Source organism: Calypte anna, chromosome 2 (assembly GCF_003957555.1).
Source record: "Calypte anna isolate BGI_N300 chromosome 2, bCalAnn1_v1.p, whole genome shotgun sequence".
Classification (NCBI taxonomy): Eukaryota; Metazoa; Chordata; class Aves; order Apodiformes; family Trochilidae; genus Calypte; species Calypte anna.
This window is the reverse complement of record NC_044245.1, coordinates 150129544-150150346: the sequence shown is the minus strand read 5'-3', so window position 1 is coordinate 150150346 and position 20803 is coordinate 150129544.

Sequence of the window (20803 nt, the reverse complement as noted above, 5' to 3'; positions counted from 1 at the left end):
GATTTCTGTGTGTTGGGGAGTGAAAGAACTCTTCCCCAAACATCTCCAAGCTTGTGTCTAGAACATCCTTGAAGTATCCTGGGATGCATCCCCAGCAACATGATCCACAGGTTGAGGGAAGGGATTCTTCCCCTCTGCTCCACACTTCTGAGACCTTCCTGGAGCACTGCATCCAGTTTGGGTTCCCCAGCACAAGAAGGAGCTGGAGCTGGTGGCGTGAGTCCAGAGGAGGACATGGAGATGATCAGAGGGTTGGAGCAGCTCTGCTCTGAGAGATTTGGGGTTGTTTGGGGAGAAGAGGAGGCTCTGGGAAGACCTTGGAGCATCTTCCAGTGCCTGAAGGGATTCCAGGAAAAGTGGGGGGGACTTCTTAAAAAGCCATGGAGTGATGTGACAAGGGGGGAATGGCTTTGAACTGCAAGAAGGGAGATTTAGTTTAGATATGAGGAAGAAACTCTTGACTGTGAGGGTGGTAAGAACCTGGAACAAGTTACCATGGGAGGTTGTGGAAGCCCCATCCCTGGAAGTGTCTCAGCCCAGGTTGGATGGGGCTTGGAGCAACCTGGGCTGGTGGGAGGTGTCCCTGCCCATGGTTGAACGATTTTTTAAGTCCCTTCTGACCCAAACCATTTGATGATTCTATCCCATGCATGGATTGCCCAAACCCTCCCATTCTAAGGATTCCTCAGGGTTAAACTGAGCAGCAAATGAATCACTCCTGGCTCAGCTGAGGGAGATGAGTTCCCCCATCACCCCCAGCCTCAGAGCTGAATTCCCAGGCCTGAGGAGATTGTTAATTACATCCCTGAGTAGTGAAGCCTTTTCCCTTTGGAGTAATGACTTTTACAGCAATGTCCAGACTCTTTTGTGTTCCTGCATCACCCTTCCCCCAGCAGCAAGCACAAAAATCTCTCTCCAGCACAAGGGGAAATCTAAAATCCAGGTTCCCCCCAAAGTAAATGTAATCGCAAGGGTCATTTTCAACTCTGCAGATGCTAAATCTTGCTCTGCTGACTACTGGAAAAAAAAAAAAAAAAAAACAAAATAAAAACCCCAAACCGAGCCCTCACCCTCCCAATCCACACAGAAGTTTTGCAAGAGCAGCAAATCCCTTGATAACCCTCCTGTGCTGGAAGCAAAGCCCTCCCCAACTCAGAGCACCAAGGAGGTGCAGAGCTCTGCAGAACATCAGCTTCACTGATATCCCTCTGCTTCCCTCCCTCTTTGGAAGCTCCAGGCAAATGCCACACTTCTGAGCCAGCCTCTTTTCTTCAGGTCCTAATTCAGGGCAGTTTGCAAAAGGATTAGTTTCTGTTTGAAGGTTGGTTGTGGCTTTTTTCTTTTTTTTTTTTTTTTTTTTTTTTTTTTTTCATGCTCTGGGATAGTATCTAGGCAGAAGAAACAGGTGAAGGGAGAGAAGAGACTCCCATGGTCCCTTCCTGTATCCAAACTGGCAGCCTGGGATGGTGGCAGTGAAATCATTTTGGTTTTAGACCAGGTTTAGTAGGATTGGGAATCCCACAGTCACTGCTGGATAAGGAAGAGCCCAAGTCCAGCTCTGTATGGGAACATCATAGAACCATAGAATGGTTCTATGGGACCTCAAGGATCATCTGATCCCAATTTTAAAGGCTTCAAGGTGTTTGTTTGTGCTAAATGTTTGAGGTAATGCTGGTAGAGCTCGAGATGAGCACAGACATCTCCCACAAATTGTCTTTATCTGAGGGATGGCTTGGAGCTGGTGTGAAGACACTTGGAGTTTCATTGCCTCTGCACCTCATCCAGAGCTGTGGATCTCAGGCTCCTTCATTTCCTCCCACCCTTCATCTCCTCTCATCCTTCATCTCCTTTTCCCCTTTGCTTCATTATGAAAGATTTATCCCCACAGCTGCTTTTCTACCACCTCCCAGCAACTCTTCTCTGGCCCTGGAGGCAAGCACAGGGTTCAGCTCCTCTGGGAGCTGCCAAACCCTCTGCCTTGCATCCCAAATCCCAGGGATTTCATCCAGGTGACCTCTTGGGACAGCTCCAAAGTGTTTCATGGGAACGGTGTCATCCCCAGCATCCTCCAGCTATGGTGCAGGAGGGTTTTTTTCCTATCTTCCATGCTCCTGTATCACGGGCATCTCCATCAACAAGTTTAAATCCAAGAATGACTCTATCAGATGGGCCACAGCTTGTTTGGTTGTTGGCTTCTGAGTTCCTGGCTTGAAGTCCTGCATCAAGTCCTTCCACTAGGTTAGGATAAAGGATCAGCTTTCCAAGGATGTCTTTACAGCCCGAGGCCCCAAAGTTGACCATGGGAAAGTCCACTTCCATGTTCTTACAGATATCTCTTCATCTGGGCTCTGATTAAAGGACCTGTATCCAAGGAAAAGCCATGTAGAAGGGGCTGATGGGGACAACCAGGAGCAAGGCACCAGCCTGGGGCTGAACCTGGAGGAGAAAGAAGAAGTCAACCCTGTGACCCACCAGCTTGGGTCCCAACTCCTGGGTACCTTTGGGTTGGGGAGATGGTGGAGGCTTTGTCTTGGCAACTCTCCTGTTGGGGTGAGCAGAGCTTATTTCCAACTGGGCTCAGATATTTTGTGGTGGATCTCTCTGACCAAAGGCTCCCCAAGCACCAAAAGGTGATAGTGATGGCAGAAGGACTCTGATGGAGACCCTGACGTTGATTCCAAGCAAATCCATCCTCGTGCCAGGGGCAACACCACTCCCAATGTGCTGAGGGGTTCCATGGGGGGTGTCCCCCCTTTTTGTGTCTCTGTTTTCTTCCTGCCTTCTCCCAGCTCTTCTTCTCCTTCTCCATTGCCCCAATGAACTCAGGCATTCCCAAGGAATGTCAGGTTCACCATCTGGTTTTGTGGCCTTGGCACTGATTTGCACTGGAATTCCTGTTCCACCTTCCTCATTCTGCCCAGGTCTGCAGTGACTTAGTGCTGGGGGAAAGGAAATGTTATATATAAATCCACTTCTCCAGGTCCCCCACCAGTCCTGTGCTCATCCTTCCACTTCCACATCCTCAATTCCTATGCTCCCAAACTGCTGAAAGTTTGGCTGAGCTGCCCCAAAAAGGCTGACTTTGGCCCAAGCTGCCTTTAAACCTCAAGTCCCCATGGTCCTGCAGCAACTGAGCAGCTCCATTGGGTGATTTTTATTTTTTTTTTCCCACCTTACATCCTGCTTGAATGAAAGAGCCCAACAGCTTTTATCTCCTCATCTCTGAATAAACTTCCCAGCACCTCCCCTGCAATCCCTCCAGCCCCTTAGCAGCTCCTGCCTCTTCCTGCTCTCCAGAAGTGAGAGCAGCCTTGGGTCAAGTGTAATTATTTTTATAGAGCTGGGGATCAATAAGATGCTTGAGATAAATGCTCAGTGTGTCAGAGCCCCCCCTCAGATCCTGGAAAGCCAAAGGATAAGGACATGGAAGAGCACTTACTATATTACTGCTGTGGGTGGATGGAGGAGCCAGAGCTCCATGCCAGGTGCTTGGCAAAGCCTCAGGGCTGGTGGCAGGATTGGTACAAAACCTCTGAGGGGTAGGAGAAAGCATCCCTCCTGCTCCACAACCCTTCCCTCTGGCCTACAGGTACATTTTCCCAATTTCTCTGGCCTACAGGTACATCCCTGTTTCACAGAGCACAAATCTCAACCCTGAGGACACCCAGGAGTTGGTGGCTTCATCCCAAGCCAATGGGAATGATGTTAAATGGATACATATAGATAGAATCATCAAATCATCGAATCATCAGATGGTTTAGGTGGGAAAGGACCTTCAGGATGATCTCATTCCAACCAGCCCAGGTTGCTCCAAGCCTCATCCAACCTGACCTTCAACACTTCCAGGGATGGGGCAGCCACAACTTCCTTGGGCAACCTCTTCCAGGGTCTCACCACCTTCACAAGAAAGAATTTCTTCCTGATATCTCATCTAAATCTCCCCTCTTGTACTCTGAAACTGATTTTCCTGCCTGTTTGGCTCTGCTGTGTTGCTGGGGATCTTAGAAGAGCTTTAGTTCCCCCTCAGCTGTCATTCCCAGGGACAGACACCTAGATCCAGCCCCCAGAAAACACTCCTGGACAAGGTGTTGGGTGAGTGTCAACAGGAAAACTCTGGAAACTCAAAGCTGGCTAAAAGTTATCCTGGGGTGAAACCAAATTTAATGTGGGCAGAGAAGAGGAAAAGGTGGGGATGTGATGGAGCTGGCTGGCTGGGGACATCTTGTGCCAGTTATCCTTTTATTCTCACTTGAGGCTTTCCATGGTCCAACGTGGTTGGTCTGTGGCTTGTTCTGGGTGTCTGGTGTTTGCCAAAGTGGGCTGCAAGTTTTTTCATCTGAGCCTTTTGCTTCCCTTTCCCATCTCTGCCTCCAGCTTCTCCCTAGCAATGGTGATGCTGCTGGGATCTGGAGCTCAGTGTGGGGAATTTCTGAGTGCTCAGAGGTGTCTGTTCTGGATGAAAAGCAAGAGCTCATAATACCCTCTCCACCATGTTCATGAATATCCATGACCATCCTGAGAAAGAGCCCTGCACAATCTGGTCCATCTTGGCTCGGGAAAAGAAAACTGAGGCTGGAGATGGGGAGATGCAGGATCATAAAGGAGTCCAAAGAATGGACAAGCTGAGGACTTTGTGACCCTGGGTGTGTTCCAGGACTCATTTCTCCCCCTGGTTTCCTGTGGTGGTGGCTGGGGATGTGTAGCTGCTGTAGGAGTGGAGAAGAAGAAATCATAGAAACAGAGAATGGGTTGGGTTGGAAGGGGCTGTTCAAGGTCATCCAGGCCAACACCTGGATGGACAACTTCAACTAAATCAGGTTCCTCAGAGCTCCATCCAGCCTGACTGTGGATGTTTCCAGGGATGGGGCTTCCATCACCTCTCTGGGCAACCTGGGACAGTGTTTCATCCTCCTACAGAGGAAAAATTTTTTCCTAATATCTAAACCATCTCATCTTTTTTTTATTTTATTTTATTTTTTTGTTTAAAACCATCACTCCTTGTCCAATCACTACAGGCCCTGCTAAGAAGTCTGCCCTCAACTTTTTTATCAGCCCCCTTAAAATATTTGAGGGGCAGCATCTTCTCTGTGAACATTTGGACTCTTTGTGGTGGAACACCACGAGATGAAAAGGTCTCCAAGAGAGGCACTTCAGAGCAGCATCCTTTGGAGAGAGAAACTGTTCCCCATCACAAGGGAGATGAACTCTCAGTGGGGCTTTGCCTGCATCAATCCCATTGCTCCCTGGTGGCAAGAAGCATCAGGATAGGGAAGTGAGTTGGGGAGGAAGATTGGGTTCAAACAATAAAGAAATAAAACCAAGTGAGCAGAGTTTCAAGTGGCTGAGGTGCATGCAGCCACCTTTCAAAGCAGAAAAGCTTCAGGCAGCCCAAAATATTTGAGGTCAGTGTGACTGAGAGCTGAACTGCCCTGACAATAGTCAGGATGTGTGGGGAACCCATCCATCTCCCCTCCATCCACTTCTGGTTAGTTTATCCATCCAGCCATCCATCCATCAAACCATTTCTAATCCATCCTCTCAGGGCTTGACAGGCAGAGAGGGAAAGTGCCAGCTCATCACTTCTGTTATTGTTTGCAAATGAATTCTGTGCATGTCTATTTAGATGTGTGTTTATGATCCACTCTTATTTACTAAAGGAAGGCATTGAAATCCATCAGAGGAATCACTGTGGCCAAGATCTTATCCAAGAGAAAAAGCAATGCAGAGCAGCTCTTTCAGCCCAGAATCCTATTCTCTGTCTGTCTCCAGCCACCACCACCATGAAGTGACTTTTGGAAGCATTCCCATGCAGATTCCTCATCCCAACAGGCATGGGCAGCAACTAGAAATATGGTTCCTTGTCCTAAACCCACAGGGAGACCCTAGTAGGACACCTGAACCTTATACTTACTCCCACCAAGGTTTCCAGCTTTGCAGAGAACGTTTAGGTTGGAAGAGACCCCCAGGATCATCCAGTCCATCCTTTGCCCAACACCATCATCTAACTACTAAACCACATCCTTAAGGATCAGCTCCAAATGCCTTTTAAGTCCCTCCAGGGATGGTGACTCCACCACAGTCCTTGGCAGGACATTCCAATGCCTCTCAGTGGAAAAGATGTTTCCCAAAGCACCTCCCAGGTTGTTGCAGATGTGTTCAAGGCCAGGTTGGATGGGGCCTTGAGCAACCTGGTCTGGTGGGAGGTGTCCCTACCCATGCAGGGGGGTTGGAATGGATCTTTAAGGTCCTTTCCAACCCAAACCATTCTATGATTCTATGTAGGTTGAGTCGTGGTGATCTGCCCTGAATCCAACCCTGGGGGATGTTTTGCCAGCAAAATTCCCCTTCCCCACTTCTTCCTCTCCTTTGGGTTGACATAAACTGAGCTGGGTTTTCCTCCCTAAGTCCCCCTTCCACCTCTGGTTGTGTTTTCTGAGTCCTTCTAACATTCTGTCCGTTTCTACTCCTCATTCCTAGTCCTGACTCCCTTTGTCCTCCTCCTTAACCAGGCTCAGTACACAGAGAGTTCACAATAAATCAGTCTTGCAGAGGAGCTGCTTTGCCTTTTTTTTTTTTTTTTTTTTTTTTTTTTTTTTTTTTTTTTTGTTCAATTTCCTTTTAGTGCCTCAGTTTCCCCTCTATGGGTGGTGGGTTATGTTCTTGCCCCTACAAATACCACAGCAAAGTCCATACCCCATCTCATCGTTGCTTGTGAGAGTTTGGTTCTTGTCTCAGCAAGGCTGCCAAAACTTGGACACTTTTCCTTTCTTCTCCTCATCCTTGCTGCCATTCAGCTGATGGACACAGGGATGGGTGCTCCAAACCAGCTGGGTGCTGATTGCCCTATTTTGCAGGTGGGAAAACCCAGACTGTGGCCGTGTTTCCAAGTGCAAAACAAGCTCTGGAGTGGGAAGGTTGCTGTCCTGGGGCATCCTGTCCACACAGCTACCCCCTTTCTTGGGGACCTGGTGGCATTTGGTGGCCTTGAGCCACACACATGGTGAAGATCTTGGACCATCCCTACCCAGGGCATCCCAACCCCACTGCCCAGGGGTACAACCTTGGCTGCACACCCCAACCATGTCAGGTTGCATGGAAGATCTTCTCAAATGAGCCTTAAACCCCCCCATAATTTCTCTGCAAATACCATGGTCCCCAGGAGGTCCCCACCAGCCTCATCCAATTTTGCAGAAGGGGGAAGATGCCCAAAAGGGGATTTGTGGCACGTTGGATGGAACTCAGGGATCTGACACGAGGGAAAGGCTCATAACACCGTGGGTGACTTCGTGGTGGTTGGGACAGATCCTGACCAGGAGAGAGGGTCATGCAAAGCCAACAAAACCTGCTCAGCAGCCAGGAAGCTGGGCATGGGCTCTCCCCCCCCTGCAGCCCACAGTTAAATATCGACATGGGAGGAGTGGTTTTAAAGGGAGGGTTGATTTTATGAGCAATCATCCAGGAACGTGGGGATGCCACTATCTCATCCAATATCCTGTCTCTGAGAGCATCCTCCCCCACCTCCTCCCCCCTCCCATCTGCTTGGGAGGAAGGAGTCAGTCCCTGTAATGGACACTTATCCAATAATATGCCAATGGGGGCAGTTTCTTGCTAACCTCAAGTGGTTAGTGTTTGGCTTGTGTCCTGAAACACAACCCTGACATTCCTCATAAATATTTATCCCAGCTGCTGGGGCTGTGGAGGAGATGTTTGACTATCCCCAGCCTTCTGGGGGAGGTTTCAAAGCGTTTGTTTCAAAGAGACCCCAGCGTGATCAGGGCAAAGTGAAGTTCCTGACTCAGCTGGGATTTGCTGCCACAGAAATTTCCAGGGAGAAAACAAACCTGGGAACACATTGGGGTGAAGTCATCTGGATTTGAATCCTAAGCAGGACCATGGTGTGGACCTTCAGTCACTGTCCCTAATGCCAGCACAAGGCTTAACACTCACAGAATTACAGAATGTTTTAGGTTGGAAGAGACCACCAAGATCCAGTCCAACTTATGACCAATGCCATCATCTAACTACTAAAACCTGTCCTTAAGGACCAGCTCCAAATGCCTTTTAAATCCTTCCAGGAATGGTGACTCCACCACTGTCCTGGGCCATTCCAATGCCTGACAACCCTCTCAGTGAAAAAACATTTCCTAACATCCAGCTTAAACCCTGGAGCAGCATCCATCCATCCATCCATCCATCCATCCATCCATCCATCCCCTGTTCCCACCTGGGCTGGATGTCACCATCCTGGCTGGTTTGTAGTGATGGGCTTGGTGGTTTCCTCAGCAGATACCATGGATGAGACCACCACGCTGATCTCCTGGGGAAGAAAATCAAATGTCACACTTCAGGACTTGTTCTTCACCTCTCCAGGGTTTGCTTTCCATGTTTCCAAGGCTCAGGAAGGGATCAGAGAACTGGGTCCACCAGGACTGGAAGGTCAGGGAGGAAGGGGGAGGTCAGGGCTCACCAGGCCTCACTTCTTTCTGTGTCAAGGATCTTTTAGCCTGGTGTATGAGCATTTTCCATGGCCTCCATGGTGATATTCCCTGTTGTCCCAGGGAACCTTGCTGCCCCTTGTGATACCCAAGCTATGGATTCAAGGTGCAAGGACCCAAGGCAATCCTCCTGCTTCCCCTCTGCTGAGACTTTAGGAATATATCACTTAGATTTCTCTCAGTAGACAGATTCTCCTCCCCCCCTTTTTTTTTTTCTCCCCAGAGTGCTCTGAGCCTCCCCCCCAAGGGATAAACTCTTGGGATTCACAGCAATGGGACCTTGGGCAGCCACCAGACCTATCCCTGCCTGAAGGTTGGCCCCTTTTCCCCCCTGTTTTGAACACACTTCTGGCTCTTTTCACAGCATGGAGGTGCAGGAATGGAGCCACCCCACTTGCCCTTGTCCTCTTGGAGCAAGGAATTCATCTCATCCCTCAATCCAGCTCCTGGAGCATCATCCAACCCACCCCTCCCTCCCCCAGCTCCTGTGGGGCAGCCAAGCCTGAAGCCCCTCTCACTTCCCACTGGAACAATGTTCATCTGCACCCAGGCAATTACCTCCAGCTAATTAAAACCCAAGGCTCGTGCCACCTCTCAATGACACAGAGGTGAAGGTGGAGGGGGTGGGTAGCAGGTAAAAGCTGCTGCTGCCTGCCTTATCCCCCCCTCTTTCCAACCTTTTTCCACCTCTCTCCCTCCCTTTCCCCCCTATAGTTCCTTGGGAGTCTTTTCTATGGGGCTGCTCCCCAGGAAGCCCCAGAAAGCTTCAGGAGGATGGGAAGGAGGGAGGGGGAATAGGAGGAGGGACAGAAAAGAGATTGATGCTAATGATTGTGCAGAAAGTGCTTCTGGATGTGTGTCTGTGTGTGTGTGTTCATGCACAGCAGCTCTGGGGGTCTTTGTCCCATCCTTTTTTTTTTTTCCCCTCCTGCCCCTCCCCTCCAAGCTTTTAACAGCCACTCAGCTCCAGAAGCTCTTGATTGACTTTAAATGTAATTAAATCGTGAGCACGATGAGCAGCATAATTCAGGGAGGTTTCATTGCCCATCAGAGAGCACCAGGGAGAGGAGACAGAGGGGTGTTAATAATGCACTTTTTATTGGTGTGCAATTGGAAGAGGTTCAGGGGATTAGTGGGGAGGGAGATGTTTGGGGAGGGAGATCTTTGGGGAGGAGCTTTGGACCAGGAAAAAGGGTTTGGGGAGGGAAAGAGTGAGTCTGGGTGTTTTAGGTTCATTCCCACAGGTCATAGAATCATTGAAGGGTTTGGTTTGGAAAGGGACTTTAAAGGTCATCCAGTCCAACCCCCCTGCAGTGAGCAGGGATATCTTCATCAAGATCAGGCTGCTCACAGCCCCATCCAACTTGACCAGGGATGTGTCCAGGGATGAGGCATCTCCCACCTCTCTGGGCAACCTGGGCCAGTGTTTCCTTACCCTCAGTGTAAAGAATTTTTTCCTTATGTCCAGTCTGAATCTCCCCTCTTCCAGTTTCAGCCCATCACTCCTTGTCCCATCACCACAGGTCCTGCTAAAAACTCCCCATCTTCCTTATGGGCTCCCCAGAACCTTCCAGCAGCTGGACCCACTCCAACAATTCCATGTTTTTCTTGGAGTTAGGAATCCAGTGAAGTGCTCCAGGGGGGGGTTGGCTCCACAGCCACCAAGTGCTGCAGCTGTCAAGTCCAAGTCTCTCCAATTTAGAGACATTTTGTGTCACCTGTCACATCGGGCCATGAAATCATCACAGAATTATTTTGATTGAAAAAGTCCTTTAGGATCACCAAGTCTGTGCCAACTCCACCACTAACCCACATCCTCCAGCACCAAACCCACACATCTTGAAAACATCTCCAGGGATGGTGACTCCACCACTGCCCTGGGCAGCTTCTGCCAGGGCCTTTTAGGGAAGAAATTGTTCCTAATCTCCAATCTAGACCTCCCCTGACACAACTTGAGGCCATTTCCTCTTGTTCTATTACTTCTTACTTAGGAGAAGAGCCCCCTCCCTTACTACCACCTCCATTCAGGTTGATGTAGAGATCAAGAAGGTCTCTTTTGAGCATCCTTTTCTCCAGATGCCTTAGTTCCTACAGAGCTTTGGGATTCACAGGGGAAAAAAATGGGATGGGGCTTTAGATCAGTATTTCCATGAGAACAAAAGCATGGCTGAAAGCTTTGAGAGTGCAGAGTGGTTTTCAGAAGGTACCTCAAGTAGCATTTCTTGTGATGGGAGCTGGTTGAGGGGCTTTGTCTCCAGAGGAAGACATCTCCCAGTTTGACTCTAGCACTGGGTTCTACACCCCCATCCTTGCCTTGAACCTTGGGAATTCCCAGCAAGATATTTGGGCTGTGCCTTCCAAAAGCTTTTATTCAGGTGCTCAGGGCATCCAGGATCTCTCTTGGTATCAGGGGCCAGAGCTCATCTTCTTTTTTCCTTATTTTTCTCATTCTGAAGGACACCTCATCCCATCCTGTTTATTCCATGGGCTCTGATGTCACCTGGAAGGAGAAATCTAAGTTTCCTGGAGAATGACATCTGTCCTTCCAAGGAGATTCACAGTGATGAGCCCTGGACACTCCACCTTCTATCACCTGCTGGTTTTTCCTCTTTCCAAATTCCCAGGTTTGGGGGGGTCTGTCTGGACCAATCTCTGTGGCACCTTGCAGGGTGCTTTGTGGTTTGCTGACACTTCCTCTCCACTGCTGTCTTCCCCATCTTGGAAAAAGATCCCAAGAGCAACCCAAGTCCCATGGCAAAGCAGTCAGTTGAAAGCCCTCAAGATGCATTTACCACTTCAAAAATAAATAAAAGAAAGCTGTAGGTCAGACTTTCTAAACTGATACATGTTATCCTGCTGAAACAGTGATGCTCCTCAGGACTTCAAGGCTAAAAGGTCCTCTTTCTGTCCCTCTGAGATTGTATTCCATATATTCCAGTATACAGGAAGCCAACTTATTCCCTGGGATCAACCTTTGATCAGGAACTCATTAATGTTCATAGATACTGATGCTCTGGGTCTATTTGTCCCCATGGCAGGAGCCTGGTGGTGTGTGGGACCACCCACAACCCAGTTCAACCCATGAAGAAGAAGGAACTGGACTTGGGAAATCCCCTCCCTCAGCTCCCAGAGCTCCCAGGGCAAGGAAAATCAGTGCCAGGCATGGAATGGGTCCCATTGCCTGGTTAGGCCAGAGCAGAGCAGCTGATGGGGCAGGGAAGGGGTGTGTGGGGGGGGAGGGTTGGGTTGGGGAATGGATTAAAATTCTCGTTTCTTCACGCTGGGTGAGAATGATACAGTGGATTAGGCTGGGAGCTGCTCCTGGCTGTGGTGCTCTGCTGAATTAGCAACATGTTTGAATGAGATAAAAGGGGCAGCTTACCCCATCGCCCTCGTTCCACTAATCCCACTACAGCTGTGAAATGAATAGCAGCAGATCCTCTTTACTCCCTTCACTGACTTATTTTCTACACTTGAGACTGATTCCAGTTTCGTGCAGCGCTACCAAACCTCCTCCCCCCCCAAAAAAAAAAACCCAACACCCCTCCCAGGAGTGTTCTTCTTCTGGCCAGATGCTCACTCTTCTTTAGATGTTAGGAAATGTGATGTTTGGAAATGTTTTTTCACTGAGAGGGTTGTCAGGTGTTGGAATGGTCCAGGACAGTGATGGAGTCACCATCCCTGCAGGGATTTAAAAGGCATTTGGAGCTGCTCCTTAAGGACAGGGTTTGGTTGTCAGATGGTGTTGGTCAAAGGTTGGACTGGATCTTGGAGGTCTCTTCCAACCTAAAAATTCTGTGAAAAGGGTTCAAGTCTCAGCCTAGGTGATGTTGATTACACTGGAGTCATCTCATCTACCCTCCAGGTACCTGCTTTGCTGCCAGCTTTTTTGCAGTTTGAGCTCTACAAGCCCCAGGTAGAGTTTTGACCTCTACAAGGTCCTCAGAAGTCTTTTAACTTCTGGGAGCAGAGCTGCAAAGCACCCACACCAGTGGCTGATGCTCAGGAAAAGTTCTGTAGCCCAGCCAAGGAAGAGAAGAACCCAGCACAGTGCAAGCAAGAGCCCCTAAGGCCTCAAGAAAACCCTGAAAATCCCAACATTTCAGTGTTTGAGGTTTTGACATCCCAACAGCACAAACCATCAGGGTTTCCATTGCATTGGAGGAGCTAAGGAGGACCATGGAGATGGTCAGAAGGTTGGAGCAGCTCTGGAGCCAGGCTGAGAGAATGGGGGATGTTCAGCCTGGAGAAGAGAAGGGAAGACCTTGGAGCACCCTCCAGTGCCTGAAGGGGCTCCAGGAAAGCTGGGGAGGGACTTTGGAAAAGGGTGATGGGATGAGGGGAGATGGTTTCAAGCTGGAAGAGGGGAGATTTGGATGAGATATTAAGAAGAAATTCTTTGCTATGGTGAGAACCCTGGAAGAGGTTTCATAGAAAAGTTGTGGCTTTAGCAGTTGGATGGTTTAGTAGTGGTTTAGTTGATGGTTAGATGGTTTAGTTTGTGGTTTAGTAGTTAGATGATGGTGTTGGGTAAAGGTTGGACTGGATGATCTTGGAGGTCTCTTCCAACCTAAAAATCTGTGATTCTGACCTAACCCCTGTGCTTCTGGGATAAGAAACTCTTGGTGGGACTGTGGAGAAGCAAAGAGTGGGGCTGGCAGGCTCTACCATGGCCTTTGGCACCTTGGTGTCCAGCCATGGATGGGTTGGATGATGGAAAAGGCGTCCTGGTGGCTGCTGAGGTCACCTCAGCAGGGTGTAAGTGGTGGTGAAGATGTTCCTTGGTCATGGAGCTGACTCTTGTTGGCTCTGCTGTGCTGAGGACACTCATCCTTGTAGTGGCATCTCATGCTTCTTCATGGTCAGCCCAGTCTGGAAGTAGAGAGGATGTAGGTCATGTCTCCCAGTGATGGAGATGGTTGGTGGGCAGACCACAGAGCATCCATCCACCTCAAAGGGGGCCAAGAGTGTCTCAATGTCCTTTCTTCTTCTTCTCTAGGTGGGTCTCAGAATGCTTCAAACCACCTTTCCACACGAGGAGGTGGATGTGGAGAGCAGCCCTGAGGGGCAGGGTGTTGGGTGGATGAAAAGCTCTCGTAGTACCTGCAGTATTGTGTCCAGTTATGGGGTTCTCCAACATAAAAAGGACATGGGGTGTTGGAGCAAGTCCAGAAGAGGTAAAAAAAAAAAAAAAAAAGATCAGAGGGCTGCAGAGCCTCTGCTGTGAAGACTGAGAATGTGAGCTGTTCAGTCTGGAGAAGGCTCCAGAGAGACCTTAGAGCTCCTTCCAGTCCCTGAAGGGGATACAGGAAAGTTTGGGAGGGGTTTGGGGCATGGAGAGATGGAGGAGAGGGGGGGGGAAGAGTTTTAAGCTGAAAGAGGGGACATTTAAATGAGATTAGGAGGAAATTCTTTATTATGAGGGTGCTGAGACCCTGGAACAGGTTTCCCAGGGAAGTTGTGGCTGCCCCATCCCTGGAAGTGTTGAATTCCAGGTTGGATGGGGCTTGAGCAACCTGGGTTGGTGGGAGGTGTCCCTGGCCATGGCAGAGGGGATGGAATTAGATGGTTTTTAAGATTGCTCCCAACACAAACCATTTGATGATTCCTTTCTATGCATGGCAGGGACCCCTCCAGGTTGCTCCAAGCCCCATCCAACCTGGCCTGAGACACTTCCAGGGATGGAGCAGCCACAGCTTCTCTGGGAAACCTGTTCCAGTGATGACACAATGCATCCCAGAGAGCTTCATCCTTGGTCCAGCCAGGGAAAGGTTTTCCTACAGCAGTTACTGTCTTCCAATTCATGGCCTTGAACTTAATTCTGGTAGAGGTTCAGCTATGCCAGCTGTAGTTAATTAGCCAGTATTAATTAGCAGAACTTCACTAGCTGCTGGAACTCCATTGGTGAGGGTGAAAGATTTTGGGATTCACTGCTAGAAAGTTGTCCTGCACCCATAATAATTTCCTAGGAGAGATGGAGCTTCTGTGGCTTGAGATTCCCAGAGCAGGAGACTCTTCCTCTGCACCTATTCCAGCTCCAGATATTCCTCCTGTGTGTCCCATGCTGCCTCCTCTTTTTCTCTGTGTCCTTGGTCACTGTTTTGAAGCCTCGAAGAAACTCTAACACTGGGTTCTACACCCTCATCCTTGTCTCAAACCTTGGGGATTCCCAGCAATATTTTTTGGGCTGTGCCTTCCAAAAGCTTTTATTCAGGTGCTCAGGGCATCCAGGATCTCTCTTGGTATCAGAAGCCAGAGCTCATCTTCTTTTTTCCTTATTTTTCTCATTCTGAAGGACACCTCATCCCATCCTGAGCTTTGCTCCAACACAACTCTCCCCAACTCCCACCTCCAAAAAACCCATTTGGTTGGTGTCAAGGTGGAGGTTTCAACACCCAGAGCTTGACAATGCCCAAAACCTTCAACTTTGCTGATTTTAGTTGCCACTTTTCTGCAGTTGTGGCCTTATTTCAGCATGATGAGTGCAAAAAGTATATAAGAAAATGGGGGAAAACTTTTTTTAGCAGGGCCTGCAGTGATAGGACAAGGAGGGATGGCTTTAAACTGGAAGAGGGTAGCCTGGATATTAGGGAGAATTTTTTTACAATGAGGGTGGTGAAACACTAGCCCAAGCTGTCCAAAGAGGTGGTGGATGCCCCATTCCTGGGAACATTCATGGTCAGGTTGGTCTGGGCTCCGAGCAAGCTGATCCAGATGAAGATGTCCCTACAGAAGGGTTGGATTAGATGACTTTTAAAGGTCCCTTCCAACCTGAACCATTCAATAACTCTATGGTGAGCAGTTCTGCTCCTCTCATCTCCAGCTGTTGGCTGATCCTAGGTGCAGCTGTTGAAGAAGAGCCTCCAAACATCAAGATGAAGCTGATGATCTGGCCCTGGTCTTTATTTCCATGTTAGGTTGGAACCATCTGTAGAAGGAGCTGCTGGATCCCTTGAGAAGAAGGAGCAGTGGTCTAAAGGTGTCCTGAAGATGACAAACTGTCCAAGGGTTCCTCTTTGCTCTTCTCCTTCACCACTTGGACAACCAAATGCACATCCCAGGGATGCTCCATCCCTGGGAACATTCATGGTCAGGTTGGTCTGGGCTCTGAGCAAGCTGATCCAGATGAAGATGTCCCTACAGAAGGGTTGGATTAGATGACTTTTAAAGGTCCCTTCCAATCTGAACCATTCAATAACTCTATGGTGAGCAGTTCTGCTCCTCTCATCTCCAGCTGTTGGCTGATCCCAGGTGCAGCTGTTGAAGAAGAGCCTCCTGAAGATGAAGCTGATGATCTGGCCCTGGTCTTTATTTCCACATTGTTTTGGAACCATCTGCAGAAGGAGCTGCTGGATCCCTTGAGAAGAAGGAACAGTAGTCTAAGGGTGTCCTGAAGATGACAAATTGCCCAAGGGTTCCTCTTTGCTCTTCTCCTTCACCACTTGGACAACCAAATGCACATCCCAGCGGTGCTCCATCCCTGGGAACATTCATGGTCAGGTTGGTCTGGGCTCTGAGCAAGCTGATCCAGATGAAGATGTCCCTACAGAAGGGTTGGATTAGATGACTTTTAAAGGTCCCTTCCAACCTGAACCATTCAATAACTCTATGGTGAGCAGTTCTGCTCCTCTCATCTCCAGCTGTTGGCTGATCCTAGGTGCAGCTGTTGAAGAAGAGCCTCCAAACATCAAGATGAAGCTGATGATCTGGTCCTGGTCTTTATTTCCATGTTAGGTTGGAACCATCTGTAGAAGGAGCTGCTGGATCCCTTGAGAAGAAGGAGCAGTGGTCTAAAGGTGTCCTGAAGATGACAAACTGTCCAAGGGTTCCTCTTTGCTCTTCTCCTTCACCACTTGGACAACCAAATGCACATCCCAAGGATGCTCCATCCCTGGGAACATTCATGGTCAGGTTGGTCTGGGCTCCGAGCAAGCTGATCCAGATGAAGATGTCCCTACAGAAGGGTTGGATTAGATGACTTTTAAAGGTCCCTTCCAATCTGAACCATTCAATAACTCTATGGTGGGCAGTTCTGCTCCTCTCATCTCCAGCTGTTGGCTGATCCCAGGTGCAGCTGTTGAAGAAGAGCCTCCTGAAGATGAAGCTGATGATCTGGCCCTGGTCTTTATTTCCGCATTGTTTTGGAACCATCTGCAGAAGGAGCTGCTGGATCCCTTGAGAAGAAGGAACAGTGGTCTAAGGGTGTCCTGAAGATGACAAATTGTCCAAGGGTTCCTCTTTGTTCTTCTCCTTCACTACTTGGACAACCAAATGCACATCCTGGGGATGCTCCATCCCTGGGAACATTCATGGTCAGGTTGGTCTGGGCTCTGAGCAAGCTGATCCAGATGAAGATGTCCCTACAGAAGGGTTGGATTAGATGACTTTTAAAGGTCCCTTCCAATCTGAACCACTCAATAACTCTATGGTGGGCAGTTCTGCTCCTCTCATCTCCTCTCATCTCCAGCTGTTGGCTGATCCTAGGTGCAGCTGTTGAAGAAGAGCCTCTAAACATCAAGATGAAGCTGATGATCTGGCCCTGGTCTTTATTTCCTCGTGGGTTTGGAACCATCTGCAGAAGGAGCTGCTGGATGCCTTGAGAAGAAGGAGCAGTGGTCTAAGGGTGTCCTGAAGATGACAAACTGTCCAAGGGTTCCTCTTTGCTCTTCTCCTTCACCACTTGGACAACCAAATGCACATCCCAAGGATGCTCCATCCCTGGGAACATTCATGGTCAGGTTGGTCTGGGCTCCGAGCAAGCTGATCCAGATGAAGATGTCCCTACAGAAGGGTTGGATTAGATGACTTTTAAAGGTCCCTTCCAATCTGAACCATTCAATAACTCTATGGTGAGCAGTTCTGCTCCTCTCATCTCCAGCTGTTGGCTGATCCTAGGTGCAGCTGTTGAAGAAGAGCCTCCAAACATCAAGATGAAGCTGATGATCTGGCCCTGGTCTTTATTTCCATGTTAGGTTGGAACCATCTGTAGAAGGAGCTGCTGGATCCCTTGAGAAGAAGGAGCAGTGGTCTAAAGGTGTCCTGAAGATGACAAACTGTCCAAGGGTTCCTCTTTGCTCTTCTCCTTCACCACTTGGACAACCAAATGCACATCCCAAGGATGCTCCATCCCTGGGAACATTCATGGTCAGGTTGGTCTGGGCTCCGAGCAAGCTGATCCAGATGAAGATGTCCCTACAGAAGGGTTGGATTAGATGACTTTTAAAGGTCCCTTCCAATCTGAACCATTCAATAACTCTATGGTGGGCAGTTCTGCTGCTCTCATCTCCAGCTGTTGGCTGATCCCAGGTGCAGCTGTTGAAGAAGAGCCTCCAAACATCAAGATGAAGCTGATGGTCTGGCCCTGGTCTTTATTTCCACGTTGGGTTGGAACCATCTGCAACCCAAGAAGGAGCTGCTGGATGCCTTGAGAAGAAGGAACAGTGGTCTAAGGGTGTCCTGAAGATGACAAACTCTCCAAGGGTTCCTCTTTGCTCTTCTCCTTCACCACTTGGACAACCAAATGCACATCTGCATTTGCACCTCCACCCTAAAGGTGGCTCCTGTGTCTGTGTCATCACCCCCAGCTGTCCCCCAGTCCCCAGGGAGGTGGCATCCTTCACATGATCAGTTTCAAAGACGTCTCTATTATCAGGGCAATGGAAGAATAAGCACTTTCCTTTATTCATTTACCCGCTGTCTGATAATATCCTATTGATGATAATTTTCCTTTAATGGACCATTTGCAGTAATTATGATGCAGCGGGTGAGTAATTGGATCTGACGCCCCGATGCCTCCCACGGAACTCTGCAAACTTCATTCCCTTGATTGTCTCAGAGGGAGGGAGGGAGAGAAGGAGGGAGACAGAAACAGGACTGTGACATAGCCCTCTGTCCCCTCCCAAATGGTCAGCAGAGCAAATTAATGCTTCTGCACCCCATGGACCTGTTTAGTGCCTCTTATTTGACATATAGAAGCATAGAATGGGTTGGAAGGGACCTTAATGGTCATTAAAATCCAACACATGGATTTGATCAACAAAATCCAACCCATGGATCTGATCATCAAAATCCAACCCAGGGGCAGGGACACCTCCCAGCAGCCCAGGTTGCTCCAAGCCCCATCCAACCTGGCCTGAGACACTTCCAGGGATGGGGCAGCCACAACTACCTTGGGCAACCTGTTCCAGGGTCTCACCACCCTCAAATTAAAGGATTTCTTCCTGATGTCCAACCTAAATCTCCCCTCTCCAAGTTTTAACCCATTTCCCCTTGTCCTCTCCCTACCCCCCCCATGTCCAAAGCCCTCCCCCAGCTTTCTTGTAGCCCCTTCAGATATTGGGAGGTTGCTCTAAGGTCACCTTGGAGCCTCCTCTTCTCCAGGCTGAACAACCCCAATCCCTCAGCCTGGCTTCCCAGGGAGCTGCTCCAACCCTCTGATCATCTTAGTGATCCAGCTTCTCCTCTGGACATGTCCCAGGAGCTCTGTGTCCTTCTGATGTTGGGGACTCCAGAACTGGACCCAGTACTGCAGTTGGGGTCTCACAAGAGCAGAGCAGACGGGGACAAGGAGATTCTCCTGGGGTCAAGAGAGGGATTGTCCCCCTCTGCTCTGTGTTCTTGGGGTGAAGAAGCTCTTTGGGGAGCAAAAACCCTGTCCTCTAATGTGACTTTCTCTGATTGACCATGGATCAACCCCAACTTTCTGTCTGCTCTTTTTGGGGACTTGTTGGTCCTGGGCAACTCACCAAAGGGGATGTGGTGCTGTGAAAGGAGATTCCTTGAGGCTGCACCTTTGTAAAGTCAATCAGCCCTGAGTGAGTGGTGGGACCTCTGTGATGGGTTCTGCACCAGATGGGGTGTTGGGGACCCTCAGCTCTCGACACCTTTGGGTGCAGAGTGGGGAGATGAGCACACAAGGATTACAAGGAGGGGATGAGGGAGCTGGGGGTGTTGAGTCTGGAGAAAAAGAGGCTGATGGATGACCTTCACACTTTACAAATCCCTAAAAGGAGGTTGGAGCAAGGTGGGGGTTGGTCTCTTCTCCCAAGGAAGAAGTGATGAGACTAGAAGAAATGGCCTTAAGTCACTCCAGGGGAGGTTTAGATTGGATATTAAAAACAATTTCTTCTCCAAAAGGGTTGTCAGGCCCTGGCAGAGGCTGCCCAGGGCAGTGGTGGGGTCCCCATCCCTGAAGGGATTTAAAAGATGTGTAGATGATGTGCTGTGGGATGTGGCTTAGTGGTGGAATTGAGAGTGTGCTGGGTTAATGGTTGGTCCTGGTGATCTTAAAGATCTTTTTTTCTACCAAAAATGATTCTATGGTGTCCCAGACAACAAACTTCTGAGAGAGGTGAATGGCCACAGATCAGCTACCTCAGGATGCAGTTGGTCTTCAGGAGAGTGATGGGCATGTGAACCAGACCCTCATTTTACCTCACTTGGATAAATTGTCCTCCTGTGCCCATAGCTGGTCTGGATGCAATGCTGCTTCAGGTGGTGCCCTGGGAATCCACCCAGGAGTTCCTTCTCCACTTCCCTGCTGCTTGCAAAGGGTGACATCAAGAGCTGGGGAGGTGGAGTGACTTTTTGAGATGGTTGGAGAGGTGGGAGTTGGCCTCCAGGTGAAATGTTATCAGATCAGCTACCTCAGGATGCAGTCAGTCTTCAGGAGAGTGATGGGAGTGTGGACCAGACCCTCATTTTGCCTCACTTGGATAAATTGTCCTCTTCTACCCATAGCTAGTTTGGATGCAATGCTGCTTCAGGTGGTGCCCTGGGAATCCACCCAGGAGTTCCTTCTCCACTTCCCTGCTGCTTGCAAAGGGTGACATCAAGAGCTGGGGAGGTAGAGTGACTTTTTGAGATGGTTGGAGAGCTGGGAGTTGGCCTCTAGGTGAAATGTTATCAATAAAAAACTGTCAAATAAATAAAATCTGCCCCCTTTCAAGTTCCTGAGCTGCCCAAGACCCTTCAGTTTCCAGACAATTGCTCTTCCTTTGAACATCTTGGATAGGGCAGGGAGGTTGGACTTGCAGGGGAAGCTGCACAACAACCCTTTTGGTCCTGGGTAAATGTTGCTGGGGAGAAATCCCTGACTCCTGTCCTCTTCTTTCCACACCTTTGTGTGTCAGGGTTTAACACTGGCCCAGCAATTAAACCAAATACCAGATGCTCCCTATTAATCCCCTTCCCCTCCCTGATAAAGAAAGGAGAGAGAAGAAGGGAGAGAGACTGAGGGGTTGGAAACTAAACTACACAGCTTTAATGAAACAGGAATGAGAAACAGGAAAAATTACTAAATCTATACA